Source organism: Falco punctatus (assembly GCF_963210335.1).
Source record: "Falco punctatus genome assembly, chromosome: 1".
Lineage (NCBI taxonomy): Eukaryota > Metazoa > Chordata > Aves > Falconiformes > Falconidae > Falco > Falco punctatus.
The window spans coordinates 8830575-8850366 of NC_137580.1; the positions used below are offsets into that span (position 1 = coordinate 8830575).

Genomic DNA, 19792 nt, shown 5'->3' on the forward strand with positions numbered 1-19792 from the left:
GTTGTTGTTGGTTTCTCCCTAAATTTGGATTTTTTGAATGACTGAATCTCATAGAAACTGCTTCTTATAAATTTCTTAATATTAAACTTCTAAACTTTGATGTATTTTGTCTTTGGAACTGCTTTATTGTCTTTGGTGGTGGGTGGTTTGGGGTTTGTTTTGTTTTTTATTGTTGTTGGGTGTGTGGGGAGGGTTAACATCCAAACACCTAATAGCCAAACCAATATTTTTCAGTGAAACTACATGAAAATCAGATATATAATTAAAATGCAATTTTATGCAGAAAGAAAGTTTAAGAAAGTTACTAGTGATTCCAGCTGCTGATCTTAAGATATGCATATTTAACATTTGATTGTAGGTAACAAACTCATGGAAGATTCCAACCAGTTTCCACCATTGTAATTCTTCTAAAGGGACTATGCGTCATAATTATACATGGGAAAAGACAACTGTAATAGCAATCCTATAGAAAAATCATCTTTCTTTGACTATCAAACCAGCAAGTAGTAAAATACACAGCTGATGTATTTTCACCTATATTCAACACAGACGCATATAGCTGTACTAGCAGTAAGTTTGTTGCAGTGATTTGTACCCTTCTGAAATTTGTCTGTCTCCATGTGTGATTCGTATACAACTAACTCTTCATGTACAAACAGCTAGGACTTGCAGCAGTGTTCCTTCACACTTGGTTTAAAAAGTGATAATTCATATTTATTGAAATATTTTCCGACTTTCTCTCTAAAAAGATTCCAGGCAAGTGCCATATAGATGCCTCACAACCACATTTCTACCTGCCTTTATAGAGCATATTATAGGTTCGGGCAGTTGTAGAGGGCTGATGCTGACCAGCAGCTAAGCACCCATACCGCCACCGACTTCTCCCCAGCCCACCATCCCAGCGCGACAGGGGAGAGAATAGGAAGAGGAAAAAGCAGGAAAACTCCTAGTCAAGATATAAAATAGGAAATGAAGGAAATGGAAAAAAGTAACACAATGCAATCAGTTACCACCTCCCACAAGCAGACCGATGCCCAGCCAGTTCCTGAGCACCAGCAACCCCTCCCAGCTGTATTGCTGAGCATGATGCGATCTGGTATGGAATATCCCTTGCAACAATTCACAATAGCTGTCCTGGCAGCATCTCATCACAATTTCTTGCCCAACCCAGACTACGTGCTGGAGGGGACAGAGTGAGACGAAGAAAAATCCCTGATGCTGTGCAAGCACTATTCAGCAGTAGCCAAAACACCGGTGTGTTACCAGCACTGTTTTACACAAATTTGAATCACAGCACCATATGGGCTGCTATGAAGAAAGTTAGCTTCATTCCAGTCAGGCCCAGCACAGCAATGCATTTGAAGAACACTGCCTATTGTATTTGTTTTCCCTGAAAATATTACACCTACTTTATGTCCTATTTTAAATACCGTGATGTATTCTGAAAGGCTTCCCCCCTCCCCTCCCCCCCCCCCCCCCCCCCCCAGGCTCACTATAAACTTGAAAATACGGATTGTATTTATACATCAACACAGCATGAAAAAGGCCCTTAAAAAGTTATGAGCCAATGCTCAATTGCCAACTATAGGTTTTATGTTGCACTCCAAAGAACAATTACTAGATTTCTCCTATCCAGTCCAGAGAGAGAAAAAAAACCCTAGAACACCAAACTTCCCAGAGCTCCTGAATATTTTTTCCAATAGGAAGAACATCAGATCAAAAGAAAGTTAGCAGCAAGAGTATATTTTTGCATTTATATAGTGAGACATACAGAATATAAAAATACTTTCTGTGTCTTTGAACCAGCTGAAGCTTGTACACTTTGTTTTTAATTAGACATACTATAGCATTCTGCTTCTGGTAGTGTTAAATAATCTTTACCATAACCTACTCCTGACTGTAAACTGAATACAAATATGTTCCCTGCTAGGCACTAAAACAGCGTGCATTTTTCATAACACTTTTTCAAGGAGATACACAAGGACCTTTATGCAGGGGTAGACAGAGAAAAACAGATAAAGTTGAAATTTAAATTCCCAAAGCAGCAATATACACCCTGAGAGGGCTGTGCCTGCCCCACGGGATGCGAGCTCTCAGGATATGGGTCCTAAACCAGCATGGGGCAGCGAACGTGGCAGCCATTTCTGACTTGCGTGGGGTGGGAAGGGACTGACCAATCTACAAATCCACTCAGAGCCCTGTCAGTACTCACAGGACTTTTACTTTTTATACAGGAATTACTGCCAACATTTTTCTTTTATGTTTCATTCGTTAGATTAAGTCTATGGTTTGGAAGACAGATGGTGTTTACCACCTTTTTTTTCCCCCCACAGAAATACTTCATGTTCACTCTGTATTTTACTTATCCAGTTTGAAAGGCAGATACCAGATAAAGAAGAATGTCATTTTTAGTTTCCCAGGTGATCACTACAATTATATAGAAGCATTTAAATTAAATTGCTTGGCAAACATAGGCAGCATCTATGTATTTTACTTAGCCAGTTCAAAACCTATAGCAGTAGTAGTATCCAGTATTCCCATCATGTCATGTCTCTAATAAAAAGGAAGGAAAGTGATGAGAGTAAGCTAATGTGATACCCCAGCCTGCTCTTCCTATTTCTTCTCATTCTTCCTTTGAATGGAATAGCTTTTTTCTGACTGATTCTTTTGGAGATTTTAGCGTTTCTGCACCTTCTTTGAAACAAGAGCGAATCCAGCCCAACAATAAAACAGACACAGAAAAGAAAAGGTCAAATCACAAGGCACATAGCTTTAATTTAGATTTTAATTTAGATAAGATACTGATTATTTTCTCAGACACGGGGCTTCATGGTCCTCGATATGGAGCAAAATGCAAGAACAATTATGGAGGTCCTAAACAAACAAATTCCACAGATTTCCGGAGAAGCCTTACAAACTTCTCAGTGTCTATTCTCTCTTTCATGGCAATGTTGTTAAAAACAACCCTGCTGACAAGGAAATGTGCTATGAATGCACAGAAGGATCTGCTTTTTCACACATAAGAGGTGCCCTCTGGGCACTCCTGATTATAGAGGGGTATAAAGCAGAAACCACACAGTTTCTCAGTAATAACAACAACGAGAATATAAAATACTCATCGTCTGAAGACATGAAATACTCATCAGATCTTGAATTTCAATAGTTTACAATAATTTTTGTTTGGAGCATGCTGCCAGTTAGTTAAATTCTCAGTTTGCGGGACAGTTCACAGATTCTAGTCATTAATTCTCAGTTACCAAACCCCCACATTATCTATCTCGTTGCAAGAGAGAAAACAGCTCTACTTTTGCACCACAAAGGGATGACCTTGATAGTAAAGTTTCCCAGGGTCCTGGAGGCTCTGGAAGAGCTAGTGCCCAATACACAGTCAGTTGGAGGTGGATAGATAAGGTCTCCTCCTCCCCAGAGGCACCAGTGGTCTTAGAGCACCTTTGTACAGAGCTACTCATCTGAGGCACCAAAGAAACAGAGTAAAGTGAATACTGAAATACAGGAACAGGTATGTCACATCCCTTCCTTCAGTAAGGTAATAAACATAAGGAGCCATGTTAATGCATAAAAAGCTCAAGCACCGTGCCACTAACTTTGGCATTCTTTCCCAATCCCAGCTGCCCCAAACCCTCGTAAAGTCCTTTATATTCCCAGAAGGCTGGATGCGATTGCAGTAACCTCCTTGCTGTGTTTTCGTTACCCAAGATCTTAATAGTACCTTGTCCCCACTGTGTGTCCGTCCCTCCCCCACCCTCCGTGCAAGGAATGGGAAACTGAAACCATCCACCTGCCCTGGAGCCCAACAGTCCTTTTAAACCACTCCACCCCCTGAAGAGGTTTAAAGAAACCACAACAGGAGCCAAGTATGTGCTACTCTTAAGAACAACACAAAGAAATGCCCGTGAATAACCCTAAATACAGAAACAACTAGAACAGAAAGCACCACTGCCTCTTGGACTCCACCATAACGACATACCAAGGAAAGAGGGAAGGCGACAGATAACACCACAGTCCTCACCCGTAGTTCTCACTACCCAAGGACTCCACAACATTGTTTTACATTGCATCAAGGCTGAACGTGTCCTTTATACTTCCAGAGAGGCTTTGCGGCCTTTGAAGCTATTGCTTCAGATAAGACAATGAGCTAAAATCCACTTCCAACAGCTGAGCAAGGTAAATATTTTTATAAATCAATTACAGAGGTTTCAAGAACACTCATCGTTTGTCAGAATGATTCTTTTTTCCCCCCAGACTGACTCACTGGTATTTTTTTTCATGTTTGTATACATGACTGCAGACAAGATAGTTCTGTGTCAATAGTATCGTACCAGTCATAGGTGAATAAATATTGTCACTGAATGACTGACACACCTATACTTTTTTTTAAAGCTGGACTTAGCTTCTTCATTAATCCATCACAGTATCATCATCTAAAAAACTAAACCACATCAAGAGAAATTAATGGTATTTTAAAATGGGTTTTAATAATCTCAGCCTCATTGCATAGCACCCTGCTTCTAAGATATTCCATGAAGCTACCTGGAAAACACGAGATGGCAAAAAACAGATCACACTGAAATCCGCTTTTGAGTTCAGTATAGACACAAACGTTGACAAAATACAAAACTGAGCTAAATTAATTTGAATTTTTGATTTTGAATAACTTAACCAAATATGGTGCTATACTGATACTGCGGGTGCAATCATGAGAGCAGGATGGCATTACCGTGGTTCTAGGAAGAGGTAAAAGGTTTTACTGAAGTGGTTGGTAGAGGTAAAAATAAAATAATAAATGGGATTATAACATAAACATTTCTTAAATCTGAAGTCGAAGCCATAAAACAAATATGAGATTGAGAACAAAACTAAGTTAATTATGTGAAACTAGTAAATCAAAGTGTGCTGCCGCATCTTGACATCTCATATACTTAGGTTTTATTTTTGGCAAGCGTGATACAAGTACTGTAGCTTAGACATTTTAAATTAATATCTGAACCCATTTATATTTATTAATCTCAACTGCTTCTACTTTTAATTGTTTTTTGAATAAGATATCCTTTTAAAGTTTGTTTTATGACATTCGCTCTGGAAAATTAACAAAACTGTCATTTATGAGCATCAATAATTACTAAAATTATGTAATATTATAAAGGTACAAGCACACAGCCATTTAGCTGCATGGGAGTACCCATATCATTTTCCAAAAGGCAACACTGGAATTTGCAGAATAGGCTTACAATTTTTTCCAAACATGTAAAAGACAGACATGGGGAAAAGAAATTAATTTAATGATTGAACTCTAAAATGCTAACAGATAGAGGGAAGCAACTGAAATGACAGCTGTTTATGCAGCATCTGAGGCACTTTCTGTTTAGCTACTGATAGCTGACATTTAAAGTCAAGCAGTCGATAGCTAGGATCTCCTTCTGTTCTTTAGGGAAATGCAATAACTTTCACATTCACACAAATATGAAGCCTTCTGTACATTAGTCAAGGTGTGCAGTTTTACTGGGGTGAGCAGTGGTTTGTACGTGAATGAGGTGGGTCTGCGGCTCTCACTTACCCTTTCTCAAATGCACGGAAAATACCATAATGCCAAGATGCGAGTGGTTTTAAACTTCAACCTTGGCAAACGTTCTGATCCATTTTATTTAAGATAGATGAAAAAAGAACTGATCAAGACTATGACCCCACACCCCCCCTCCCTGAAATAGGAATAGAAATAGTCATGCATTAAAATAAATTATAAATAAATAAATAAAAGCCTTGCTAATGCTTACTTGAGTTTGGGGTTCATTTAATAGCTTACAAGATTTGCAAAATACAAATGTACACAGAAAATAGTATGGTAGTTAAAATGACGTTGAAGTGTTTTGTATTAGGACTTGAAGAGGGGAAAGGAAATACAGATATATTTCAAGATATGTATCGAAATACTACATGTGCATATTGAAATCCTACTGTAGCAGATAAGGTAGACAACAGCATGAGAAGAAAATTTCTGCTCCCTTATATTTGTCTTTCATGGTACTGTATATGTCACTGTTGGCTGATTTCTGGAGTGACGGCTATAGATAAATTGTGAGTATGCTTGGCATGAGTTCCTAAGAAAGCCTTATCCTGAAAACATGAACCTAAATCTAAAATATTAGGTAGATCACACTGTAATTCTTTCCAATTAAAAGTGCTAAATCTCACTTAGACATTTTATCTTCTGGGATAATCAAGCCACTTCATAAGTGGTTGAAGCCATGTAAAGGAAATACTGATGTAAACCCTTACTGCAGCGCTGGACGCACATTGTTCATTGCAAGGTCCGTGTTGTGTTGTCCTGAGCTCTTTCAGTTCCCACCAAGGTCAGAGGGAATTGCAGTACTCCAGGGGATTAAGGATCAAGTACCATGGTCCAGTTCTCAGCAGACCTGAGATGTAAAGCTGAGATCCTGCTTGTTCATGCCTGGATCTGAACTTTTTTATCAGGGTACAGCATCTAATGTTCGCATTTGGCACTGGGCACTGCAGAGAAAGGCTGAACCGTGATATTTGGATCAGGTCAGAAACTGCCCCAAAGGTGGGCAGCAGCACAGCAGGGTTGGTATGTCAGTCTGAGGCCATCTCCTGTTCCAGGTGATTTGGGACTGTAAAAACAGTTCTTGCTGAGGGGAGTAAAAAAGGACAAGATAGATATGTACAGAACAGCTGACCCGCAAAAATCGTACTTGAGTAGTATAAAAATGAATCGATGTTGGGGCTTGCAGTGTGAGACAGAAAATGTAGTGTCACCTGCAGGTACAGCACCCTGTGCATGGCTCCCAGGGGTGACACCTAACCCGGACCAGAGCCAGAGAAGCTACAGCTATCCAAAAAGAGAGTGGGAACGAGTAGCACCACAAGCCTCGGCCCCGGCTATAGCTGCTGTTACAACACTGCAATCAGATTTCCCCAAGCCCCTGTCCAGAAAGACCTTGGATCTCCATTGTACCATAGAAACAATGCTGCAGAAATGGAATTTTACAATAATAATAACAAAACCCAATCAGATCATTCCCGACTCTCAGAGACTGGGATTCTTGCTGGGAATTACCTGAACTTCCTGTACCACATTAAAAGGACAGGAGCACCGACATTGCCGCACCCAGCCAACAGAGCAATTAAGTCAATTGGCATGCACAGAACTTCAGCATGAAAACCTAACTCTTTCAGTGATGCCAGCTTCAGACACAGAGTGTAACTGAAAGACAAAGAAGAAATTTAAGTAAATACCTCTTCTGGAAATTCGGCTTAGGCATCCTCCAGCCAATGTGCTGGAGTTACACATCTCATTTGCAGGCTCTGCAGATACCCAGCCAGCCCCAGGAAGCGTGGGAATGCTGACAAGGTTGTGAGTATCACTCATGATGTACGCCCTTCTCTGGGGCACTCCTTAGTCTTAAGAGTTTCCTCCCCCCTTTTTGATGAAATAATTTAGTATTAACATATACAGAAGAGGGGAAAAAGCCAAACACCACAAACCAACAACCTAGGTTTTTTTCCCCCCCAGTTTTTGTTTTTGAGAAATACTGCTCCAAGTGAACAAATCTTTATTCTTCCTACCAAGATAAAGATTTAATGGCATATATGTTCAGAAAAGGTGACTGAACGAACAAAAATGAAAGATCAGCAATCCTATTCACTGTTCACTTTACACCACTCGCAGCTGAAGAAAGTTATTATCACCCTGGTAATATGTGAGATTAGTGTTAGGAAACATTTTAGGGTTGCAACCTCAATTCAGCTAGACTGAAGTTTTTCAAAGCAAAGAGTGTATTTTCATAGAATTTCTGGGAAGCAACTTCGTTCTATAAAATGAAAGCAAATCCTCACATTTCCATTAAGTTAGAGGTAATACACATCACATTTCTATCAGGTTTTAACTTTCTTTTGTAAGTAAGTAAATATCTTCTGCCTATGGGTTTATATAAAGCAATGTTTGCTCATAAAGGTTAGGTGTTTACCTTATCCTACTTATGAAGTGAAGTAGAAAAAAATCGCCCTGAAGATGTCTCTGAAGCTCCTCATGATGTCTAGCCTGGGGTTTTGCAATCTGTTCTCCTGTTTAATATTTCAGTAAATATCACTTTGTTTCACCTAAAGCAAGACAAATTCCAGTCTCCACTGCAATTGATGGTTGCCAGGGGGCACGTACAAAACATCAGGTGTGAGAGAGTGCTAAATCATGAGCCTATGGAATTAATGTCAACATCTAACTTCTTAGCAGATGGAAAATGCTGCAATAAGGCTCCATATACTTCTCCTCTCTTAAAGGTTCAGTCTGTTAATGGGACGATATGCTGCCAAAGCACTTCCAGATCAAGTACGTACAGCTATAACCGTGTCATCTTCACCGCTAGCCTCCCCCATTTCACTCCCAGTGTCTCATGATGTATTTCTACAGCACACAAACCCCTTTGGGCCATCTACATGTTTCTGAGAGACTGAACACTAGAAAATAATGTCATAAATATTACCCTAATTTAGCACCACCAAAAGCTGTGACAAACTGTAGGAGCTTTATTGATTTCAGTGCTAATCTACACAAGCACAGGGTCTAGCATATTGACTTTTGTGATGACCAAGTATTTCTAATTTCTCCCAGGAGCACTCTAATCTCTAGGACCTGCTCTTTGGGAACTGATCTTCTTAATTCTGATCAATGCCCTGCGATATTTTTGGTTCCCAGCTCACCTCAGTATCTCCTACCATATGCATGTGAATGACAATTTAAGACTGATTTCTAGGAATACTTGTAAATATATATATTTACCTTGGATAAATAATTTCTAAAACCAGTTCCAAAAAGTGAAACTTGATTACTGTGTGTTCATGAGAGCTACGTGCTATAATTGGGCTAAATTCTCAAACGCAAGACAAAATTCTCACATTTTAAATTTAAGTGGGCTAAAGTTTTCTGAGTGCCTCCAATATTCAAAGCAGATTAGCCATGACATTTTCTTTCATTTTACTATCACAAAGTATATTGTCCACCGGAGACTTCTGATCAGATCGGTATCAGACTTTGTCCAAATCTTGAAGAAAGAGCTTGGAACCAGAGTTTTCCTCCAGAGAAATTTTTAATTGACCTCTCACTCTATTTTATAATTACCATTTATAGAGAAATACAGTTAAGAGGACAGACTCAGCTTATTTCTGGAGGCCTCATTAATATTCACAGGATTTTTTTCCTTAGTCTGTTGATAGCCTGGGATATTTAAATCTGTCTATTTCTACACGAAGTTGTTCAAGGTCAGTCAAAGCTTTCATTCTCACAAGAAATTAACTCCCAGCAAAGCAGGAAGTTCTTCCACTGGTTGCACTCAAAATCTTGTTACAGGAAAAAGGGAACATACCACAAACACAAATCTAGAAATTGTTGTTTGCCTGATTCATGTTTTAGCATCCTAATCAAAATACACCCAGCAGTAATTATTAGCCCAGGTACAATGCGATCAATACCTCACATCCTAATTGCTAAGGAAGAGCCTCATTAACAACAATGTAAATTGTTATATGAGAAAACCTATTAATAGCTACCACTTTTGCATGGTGTCATGCTTACCCTCCAGACACCCTCCTGGCCCCAAGGCTGATGCCATCAGCCTTCCTCCAGGGGAGTATGGGTGGGAAGATTGCAGCAAACTGTCACCATCCTGAGGGCTGAGATGCTCACTAGTGTTGTGGTGGGTCCCTGTCTCCTCACTTGCAGATCTGTGTGGGCTTATCTTTGTGCATTTCTTCCTCTCAGTGCCCAGGGGAGGCCTGCAGCCTGCATCATCATCTCTCCACCCCTTGGCCACCCACCACGCTGCTGCTGCCAGAGGGGCAGCCAGCAGGGATCAGGCTTCCCCCTCCTGCCCCACATACACAGAGCTGCTGGAGCCAGTGTCTGCAGGAGAGTGCACAGTCGTGTACCACGTCAAGACCTGCCTTTGTTTAATGCAAAGCTTGTGGCTTTTTGCTAGCAAAGGCAACAAATTTAAATTTGCTGGGCAACACTGTTCACTGCAAAAAGTCTCCACTTTATTGGTCCATGTTTCTCTTTAACTTGGTTTCCTGGGTACTCTGCTGCCCCACAGACCAGTTGTGCTGTATCTGCTCTGTATTCCTTTCACCGTTACCAGTCACATTACCACCCCGAAGCCCACTGCCTTCCTCGCTCTTCATGGACTAGTGAAAACATTTAAACCAAATAACCATAGACCTTCAGAGATCCTGCAGTAACTGAGCAACGATAGCTTTCTTTTATCTGCCAAAGCAGAAGGGGGCGGGAAGGTGTGCTTATCCAGAGGGACAGCGTGGGTGAGCTGCTGGGAACCCGCGTGGGCTGGGCAAGGGACAGTGGAGCTATTTATTCCTATGCCAGGCTTAGTTCTCTTCATTTCCACCGTATTGCAAGTGTATACGTTTACCCTGGGATGAATAAATTATCTGACTCACAGTATATTACAATTGAAAGGGGAGTATCTAATTGCTGGAAAGCAGATGGCCTTACCCTTTGGAGTATGCCTGACAAGAACAAAAAAAATTACTGGCCTGCAGCCATATTCCCATAGGCTGCGATCTTGTCAGATTCCATCAGCCAGGGAAATTTGGATGTGATGACTGGTCAGTATCAGAATTTTTCAAGGCCAAAAAAAACCCCAACACCCACTTCTTATTTTTTGTACCAGTTTAGCCACATCTGCATACCATGAAAGGAAAGAAGAATTTGTACCCTGACAATCTTTCTTGCTTATGTTACCAGTTTACCCACAACTGTGTTGATTATCAGTATTACTTCAACCTTTCTTCTTTCCTTTTTGTTCCAAAGACTTTAATCCTATTACTTTTATTGATAAGCAATTCATTGGCAATATAAGAAACCAACAGAGCCTGTTAATAAGAAACTGAGCTGAAGTGTCAAAATATGCAAAGTGTTCTGGTGGGTTTCTCAGGGTTACATTGGTATATTAATTTCTTTGAAAACTGACATCTCTGAACAACTAGCTTTAGAATATGCTAGTCTTTTTATAGTTATGTTAAAACTTGGCAGTGACATTGTATACTATATCAAATGGTCAAATATTACAGAGGTGAATGATGGCAAATCAAATAATTGAATTTGTAATGGGGAACATAAATGGCTTAAAGTTATAACCACAAAAAATTGTTGAAACAGAAAAAGCTGACATAATCTTTTTACAAGAAATTCACTTAAGAGAACAAGATGCTATCAGCATAGGAACACCTTGGATAGGAGGGAGTCAGCAAAATAGCTCTGCACAAAACAAGAAGGATCTTTCAAAATACTTGGTAATTTATATAACATCTAACATAAAGATTTTCTGACTGTTAAATATATACAGAAAGAACGGTCTGGTTTTAGTTAACATGTATGGACCTAATTCAAATAAAACCTCTTTTACAGTACAGGTTACTATTTAACAGTGTGACAAATGTTCCTGTGGAATACACAGCTTACAGCTGGCCTTTCTGGTCAGTCTGCATACAGGTCTGCCATAATATGAGAGTCCAAAACAATGGGGAAAATCATAAATCCTTTGGATGAGTTTCTGACAGAATTCTGATCTTCAGGAGAAGAGGCAAGCACACTGGTGTGCAGTCAACATTATTTTTTTGTTGTTGTTGACATGAAGTCCTAGAAACTGATTAATCCCTACATTTAAGAGCTTTATGCCCCATGCGGTGAGCTCCTGTGATCTGTGACTTGGTGTTTTGCTTCTTCCTTCTTTTGCCCTCATCTGCATACCTCCTCAAAGTCCCTACCTTTGGTGAAAAAATCCCTTTCCCCCACATAGTACAGGAGATGTCAGCCCAGCCAAAGATTCCACCATCCAGTACATCTTGTCCTCCCCCTCCGTTGCATGGGTAATTCAGGGATGCTACCATTTTGGTATATTATTGTAGCACGAGCGGTCTACAAGCTTCTCCCAGGGCCCAGGGTGTGATGAAAGGCATGGAAGAGGGGGAGACACAGAAATCCTTGCCAATGCACTTCAAGTGAAGGAGTTGTTAATGCTCCTGACTCCTTGAAATTAATCTGACAGGAAGAACTGGAAATAGCCCAGACAGATCTATCCCTGTGCATTCTCAGGAAACACAGGAGCACACCGTAGCCTTTGCTGTCAAACACAGTTTATTTAAACAGGACCACTTTTCTGAAGCAACACTCCTTCAAACTAATAATCCTGCTGAAGTGGAATATTCCCCTCCTGGGAACAAATATTCTACATTAATAGCAGCAGCAAAAGGAACACCAAAGTCATTCCAGAAGGTACGTTATCTCCATCGTAACCTCTGTGAAATTTCAGCCCTGATTAAAAAGTCTCCAAAGAGGTGTTCAGAGATTCCCCCAGGTCAGGGACTGAGGGTGCAGCTCTGCTGGAGCCAACCCAGCCCCTGTGCCAAAACCTCCCCCGGCTACCTGGAGATCCTGCCCCCAGCTCGTCCCCTGCCCTGTGCCAGGTTGTTTTGGTGCCCATGCTCTGCAGAAAGACATCCCAACACAGTAATAACAAGCAGAGACTCATTTTGTGTCAATTTAGTATTCTCAAGCAGGACATCCCTGTGCAGCCAGAGGTGCAGATTCTGAGGATGTCTCAGAAAACTGCAAGACAAAGAGGAGGAAAACCAGACCAAAACAAGGCGGGGAGAAGATTTTCCTGGCCCAGCATCTGCTTTCCATAGAACACTGTATTTTCCCCTCTGCATTATTTTCCTGAAGTATAACAACATATTACACAAAGAAATTATGTAGAAAATCTTCAAGGTGAATAGTATGTTACACTACAGTGAGCATAATGCCATGAAATTTTGGGGAAGTAAAGCTCAATAAATATGCATAAATTTCCATTTAACACTTTTAAAGTGTCCTTGGCCATCAGACCAATAGAATTAATGTTTTTGTATGCTCCTCCCTTGCTACATTTAATAGATCTTTTCTCTTCCTTTTTAAAACATGTTAGTTCATACAGAGAATACAAAGAATCACACATTTTTTTAGTAAGATGTCCTTTTCTTATTCTCTGAAGTCAACTCACCTAAATAACTTTGCACAAATCCTACTAAGAGGAAATTCTCTAGTCCTGGCACTAGTTGATATTTTTTGCTAAGTAACATTAGATTGTAGCACGGTGTCCTGATAATATGTCAGAAGCAATGACATTAATGGGCCACAATGCCCTTCAAAATCATTTTATAAATATTTTTAATAGCACTGAGGCAATTCTGCTGAGCCTTGGCTAATAAAATCTTACATTATTTCAGGACGTTACGGGTATTTTATTAGCTGGCCGAGTAAGCAACTTCAGTTTTAAAAAACGTTGATCAGGAGCACTTTCAGCTAGTATTACCTTTTTCATGTCCATCCAACATAGTGGCTGCTCTTTAAAGGGTAAAGCACCTGCCAGAGCCTTTTTAAGCATTGTGTCTCGAATTCCAGCAAGCGCTACACCCACATTTTAAGCATCCTTAAGGGGGCTGGGTCAGCAGCTCAGGCAGTACAAAAATCCATCTTCCTTGCTTTCATGAATGTATTTTCTTGGGCCTCTTTTCCCTCACCTTGCACATTGGGAGTGGTGCCAGATGCCCCTCTGAACAGTCAAATTAGGTGATCTATGCTCCTCTACAAGCGGTGAGCCCTTGCCAGACAAAATACCAACACAGTCTTTGAGGGAAAAATGATGAAATTCAGAGGAAGAATCAAGCCTTAAGAGCTGGGATTTTTTTCTTAGTTTTAAGCAAGGTGCGTGTCATGGGTTTTAGCTTAATTAAAAAGACTCCAGATACCCAAAATTAAGACGGCAATTTGACATGGGCATACAGTATTTATCTACCCTTTGAGTCATCTATTTGGCATCCACCCAAGTTCACACCAAACAACTGTTTACACCATTTAAACACAAGCAGGCAATCAGTGCAAACTCTAGAGAGGAAAACTCAAGGCATAGATTTATCTCCTCTATAAATTCTGTGCAGGGAAGATCTATCACAGCTTTGCCCACAAGAAGATATCATTGCACTCCAACACACCTAGCAACGTGAATACAAACATGCAGGTTATCGGTCTGGCACACCATTGCCTGATTTTGAGTTAAAACACAAGCCTATCTTGAATGCTGACAGAGGCTCCTAGTAAGTGGTTTATGCTGAACACAAACAAATTATTTGGGAGGAAAATTATAGTCTGAAAATTCCAGCTAGGGCTCAGACAAATAACTAACACTCCAGAAAATCAGGTTTTACTTTGAGTGATGATTAGTTATGTTTGCTAGTATTGTGGTTGCAAATCATCATAGCACTTCAATCATTCACACGCATATAATAGCTACCGCAGATTAAAAAGTTCATTTTTGATTTCTAAGAATAGCAAGAGGGTAAATATTATAAAAATGTATTTATAAATACTCGTTTAAATAAAAGCAATGCATCCACTTCAGTGGAATTTCTAAACTCTTTTATCCATTTCCTATGAGTAATAAGGTTAGCAACATTTCTTTTGTGATAAGCTTGACAGAAACAAATAGCATCATGTGAATACCCATATAAAAAAAATAGTAGGTATAAAAGTAATCAATCTTTAAAGTCCTTTGTGGATTGAAGAGTCATCCTACTTGGGAAGGTAATAGTATAATAGCATTTTTGGAGGGTGAAAGCATAACGGATGACTCCTGAGAAGCTAATAAATAAATCGTACTTTTAAATGGAATGTTTGGGGGGTTTTAATTACAAAGTGGTGGTGGTGGTGGTGGGGGGTTGTTTTTTTGTTTGTTTGTTTGTTTAAATTCTTTTGTGCAAGTGTTACTATGTGAACACCCCACACCTTGATCCAAAGCTTCTTTAAATTTGCTGCCTATTAAGGGAGGGATCCCATAAATGCGTACAAATACCTGAAGAAGGGTATACCGAAGACAAAGCCAGGCTCTTTTCCGTGGTGCCCAGCGTCATGACCAGAGACAGCGGACACAAAGTGAAGCACAGGAGGCTCCCTCTGAAGGTAAAGAAACTATTTTTTTTTTTTTTTCCTCTGGGCAACTGACACCAGTTTCCCCGGAAGCTTGTGGAGGCTCCATCCTCAGAGACATTCAGAGCCTTAGTAAACCTGCCCTGGGTGGCCCTGCTTGAGCAGGTGGGGACCAGAGGACCTCCAGATGTCTTTCCAACCTCAACCATTCTGCATTCGTTGTTAATTATTTAAAAGCGACTGCATTACTTAAGAATGCACAGGAAGTAAGAGAAAGAGTAAGTTACTTCTGCTCTGAGTCTAAATGTACACTATGAGGTCACCTTTCAAAGGGCTGTTCTTCCCATCTGAGGGTTAGCATCACTGCACATACCCATATGCCAACTCAGGCTAACATACCGCCCCTTGCTCAACGCATATGGAGTGGGGAGCTAGATCTGTGCCAGGTGAACATTTGGCACAGATCTGCTTTTGGTTAAGTCCTTTCTGAATTAGGCACTGAAAAGGTCATTTTGCTGGTATGCCTCACACTTGTGCTCTAGTATGCTCCTGAATCAACATAACTTTCCACATTCCTGTATCACTTTGCCAATATGAGATTCATACTTAAATGGTATAATAAATCTACATCTAATAGCCTTGCAATTACAGAAGGGAGAAATGTTCTTCTGACGCTGAAATATTATTATCTTCACAGCTTTCTAGGCATATGCAAGCTCTATTCACTAGTAAAATTCAGTACCTTCCAGCATGAGATGAACAGCTGCTCCACACATACAATTCTTCCTTATAAAAAGGAACTAAAGAATAACGTACTACAGAGGTAAGCTTAAACATAAGACTGTAAGCCTCCACCATTAATGGGACTTGTCCAGGACACAGAAAGATACAGTTCTAAGGCTTAAATCCCCCAGACCGAGACAACCAACAGATTCTTGCAGAAGACCATTGTAATAATGGATGCTCAGTAAAAGAAATTTCAGCATCAGAGATTCAAGCAGCAGAACATGAACATATTGTTGCCCCAAAGGTTTCAATGAACAAGATCGATGGAACAAAGTAGTAATTTAAATTTGAATTTAGAAGCGTATTAGAAAGGCTGATTTCTTAGTCTTTAGAAATGGAAGCATAATTAGAAATGTTTATGCCAGCAAAATCTTAGTAACAAAGGAGAAAGATATCTCCATTATAAGTTTCAGTACTGAGCCATGAAAATGAAAGGCTTAGTGAAATATTCCTAGGTCAAGGCTGTACACTACTTCCTGAGGACAACGCATGATGCTGAAATCCTGTGTGTCAGTTGATCATTCAGAGTAAAGGATTTAACAGATGAACGCTGATCCAGTGCTACACCTTTCAAAAGAAGACTACTGACCCTTTTTCACTGCAGTTTCATTTCATCACCAGTGCTAGTCATGCCATTTAGTAAGAGTGACAATAACATAAAGGCTTATAATGATACAGCATTTTTAACCATATACTGACACTGGAGACCCAACATACTTGTTTCAATAAATGAATTAAAACATTCAAAAAAAGTTATTTTAACTCATTTGGTGAAATATAACTTTTGACCAAGATGCTGACAGTTGTCCGAAGTGGGAAACGAGTTACCTAAATCCACATGTAAGTATCCTAAACTAGCAGCCTTTGACCTGTGCTTAAACCCATTGAGCACTTAGGGTGCCTATCACCTCAGAAAATCTTGCCATATTTTTGTGCTTAATCTCCACGATCATCGTCGTAAAAGTAAGACTAAAAACCTGCTTTGAATATTATAAAATGCAGCATAAATAAATGCAAAATATTACATCGTTACACACATAAATCATTGATTATTTTAATTGTTTTATATTCCTAGTCCCTGCGTAAACTAAACAGGGAGGCTGAAATCTCTAAAATGACTTAAACTTATATTAACTTAAAAGATATAAAGAGGGTGGGGTTACAGAAAAAATGATTAAAAAATAAAAAAGCAGTGAAGTTCTTGTAAGTCTGTTACACTTACTTAACAGAGAAGAATTTGAATCAAGGAATAAGATGCGGAAAAAAATTCTTTACAGTAATTTAGGGTATCAAATTAAAATAACCATTAGCTTTATAAAAAAACCTTCTTACATCTTAAATAAGAAAACATCATATCTGACTTACATGTACCCTACAACCATGATGAAAAGCAGCTTACCCCGACGGATTGAAGTAATCTCCTTCCGCTCCCAGAAAGCTCAGTAGCAAGGATTACCTCTACCTTCACCAGGAGCAAACTCTGTGTCTGTCAAGAAACCCTTGCTGTGCAGAGTTGTTTGAGTCACAAGGATGGGTTGAATCTCAGCAGACATCGTGATAACACAAAGACAAGGAGAGGGAGAGTCACTGGGGCCACTGGCAGGGTGGTAAGTGGGTCCCCGAGGCAGCAGAGGGTGCACTCCCTGGGCTCCAAGCCAGAAGAGCAAGGGGAGCCCAGCTGCAGGTGAGGAGGCATTAAGAGAGTGGTGACAGCTGCTGCTCGTGGGTAAGGAGCTCCAGCAAGATGGACTGAATGGCTTCCAACTCTGCTTTGCTAAGAGGTTGTCAACAGGAATGACTGCAAGGAGATTGCAATATCTTACTCTAGTTTTCTTTTTTTTATTATTTTTATTTTAAGGTGATGCAAACAAGTGCTTAATGAAATTTAGTTTTGAAAAGCACCTAAACCTCCTTAAAATCAGTGGTAATAAGCACCTGACTCCTACTCTGCCTTGGCATTTTGTTTGAATTCCAGGTGCAAAAATGCTTTCAAAAATCTGATCCTAAATTAATAAACATAATGTTCTGTTGTTTTAACTATATGCCACTCTACTTCCTTTAAAGCTACTCTGGAGCAAACTTTCTCTCTTCTCTTTGAGGAGCCCGAACCTTCTGTATTGCCCAAACATGGAGAACACAAAAGCCTTTCTGAGCCCCATGCAGCTTAAATCCACACTGAAACTTGCCATATGACCCTCTCTTATGAACATAACAATTAAGCAAGAGGAAAAAAAAAATGTTTCTGTTGTTGAGGTGTTTGGAAAGAAAAATAAAACAGAAAAATTATCAAGATATTCATTTGTGTCCTTACAGTGGAATACCTTGCCTCAGGAAATGATGGTTATTCTGTAGAAAGAAACACACCATTTTCATCTTATTCTGGAGCAAATCACTTTATGCGCTGTCAGAACAGGCATGTTGAGGACATGGGACCAAGACTGGCCACAGAACTATCTGCTGCCTCTCCTACTTCATGTGGCAGACTCACAGTGTACCTCTAGATATCTCTACCGAATTGCTCTGCATATTATCTCTCTTTGCCTTCCTTTTCCCTGAAGTAGTTATACTCTTCTATAATGAGTATCATTTTTTTTGTAAGCTTACTGGTTTTACTGAACCAGCATAAAATTACACATCATCCAGGAAAGCTGCTTGATTCAGAGACTCTTTAACCATGTCATGTTGGAACAAAGGTCTTGTTTCATGTTTGCTTTACTTTCAACTAAGCATAACCATAGGTAAGGGGTTAGAAGTAAATTACCTTCCAATTCAGTCAACAATGATTTGAGAAGAATAATATCCCCATACTTCTTAAAAAAAATTATATAACCCCTTAACTACTAGGATATGGTCAGATACAATAATATTTTTGGGGTTATCATTTGATATGCACTAAAAAAATGAGAATATGCCTAAATATGTGTTCTGGAGTCTTGGGTATTTGTTCTTAGATTACTTTGCTATCAGCTCGGTATTTTTGATGCAAATGAGTTTTCACCAACATTTACCCTTTCCAGCCTTAAACAAAACAGCAGGACTCATGAGAACAGGAAAAAAAACACTTTGCAAATGTTACAGGAATAAACATTTGGCAAAGATTTTTAACGTGCTTGAGAAGAACATATCCCACTGGACATCACTATTTTGTTGTTGGAAAATAATATATTATTATTAATTATTCTTCTAAGACATTTCACAGATTGTAGAGACATTTATTGTTTTAGTAGAGAACTAAGACCTGTTCCAATATACCATTAAAGATCATTTAATTTAATAAAAGGTGAAGCCATGCCAACCCACATTATACTGCCTGTATGCATTTACAGTCAACCTCCTCCAAGCAGAGAATTGCCTCCTTCACATGAAAGCAGAAATCAAATTTCTTTCATCTCCTATGTCTTATTATTCTCCTCAAAACCCTAACTTGTGGTCTGTGAGCCACACCAATGGGTGGTACAGGTGTTAGAGAAGGTGGGAAGGATTCAATAGTGCACCCATTTCAGACTCCATAGAACATCCCTTGAAGTGACAAAATTGCATAGATTTACCTTTTGGTGCAATTAGCCCTTCTCTTGGACCAGATTTCTGGATGAGCATATTTTCAGCTCAAAAAGACATTTGGGGAAAAAAGAAAAAAATAAATTTTAAACCTGTTATTTAAAAGATATGAAATTGTATGCAAGATGAATTTTTAATTGTCACAGACAGAACAACTGCAGATGCTCAAAAGATAGCTGTCATATACTATAACTCCAGCCCTGACAAAGTCCTGGCAAGCTATTACCTCGAATGAGGAATTATTCAGTAAACTGGGGCTGTGTATTAGTGCTGAAGGAAAAAGAAAGAGTGGGGATATGTGATGGGAATGAAGGTGAGATTCGAGTACCTACTTATGATGGAGAAAGTCCACATAGTGACCACAAGAGCACAGCAAAATATGAAAATGAATTACGCTGACATCTGCAAGAATTCTCCAATCCTTTACGGACAGAAACT

At 39.5% G+C, this 19792-nt stretch overlaps 1 long non-coding RNA gene across 1 annotated transcript in view; it reads right to left on the reverse strand.

The window, feature by feature from the left end:
• The window catches only part of LOC308068380, a 126798-nt gene continuing 107006 nt past the window's right edge, over positions 1–19792 (reverse strand). Inside the window, exon 2 of the long non-coding RNA XR_013929946.1 lies at positions 1–19792. This exon is cut by the window's right edge and continues 28184 nt beyond it. This is a non-coding gene — a long non-coding RNA (uncharacterized lncRNA).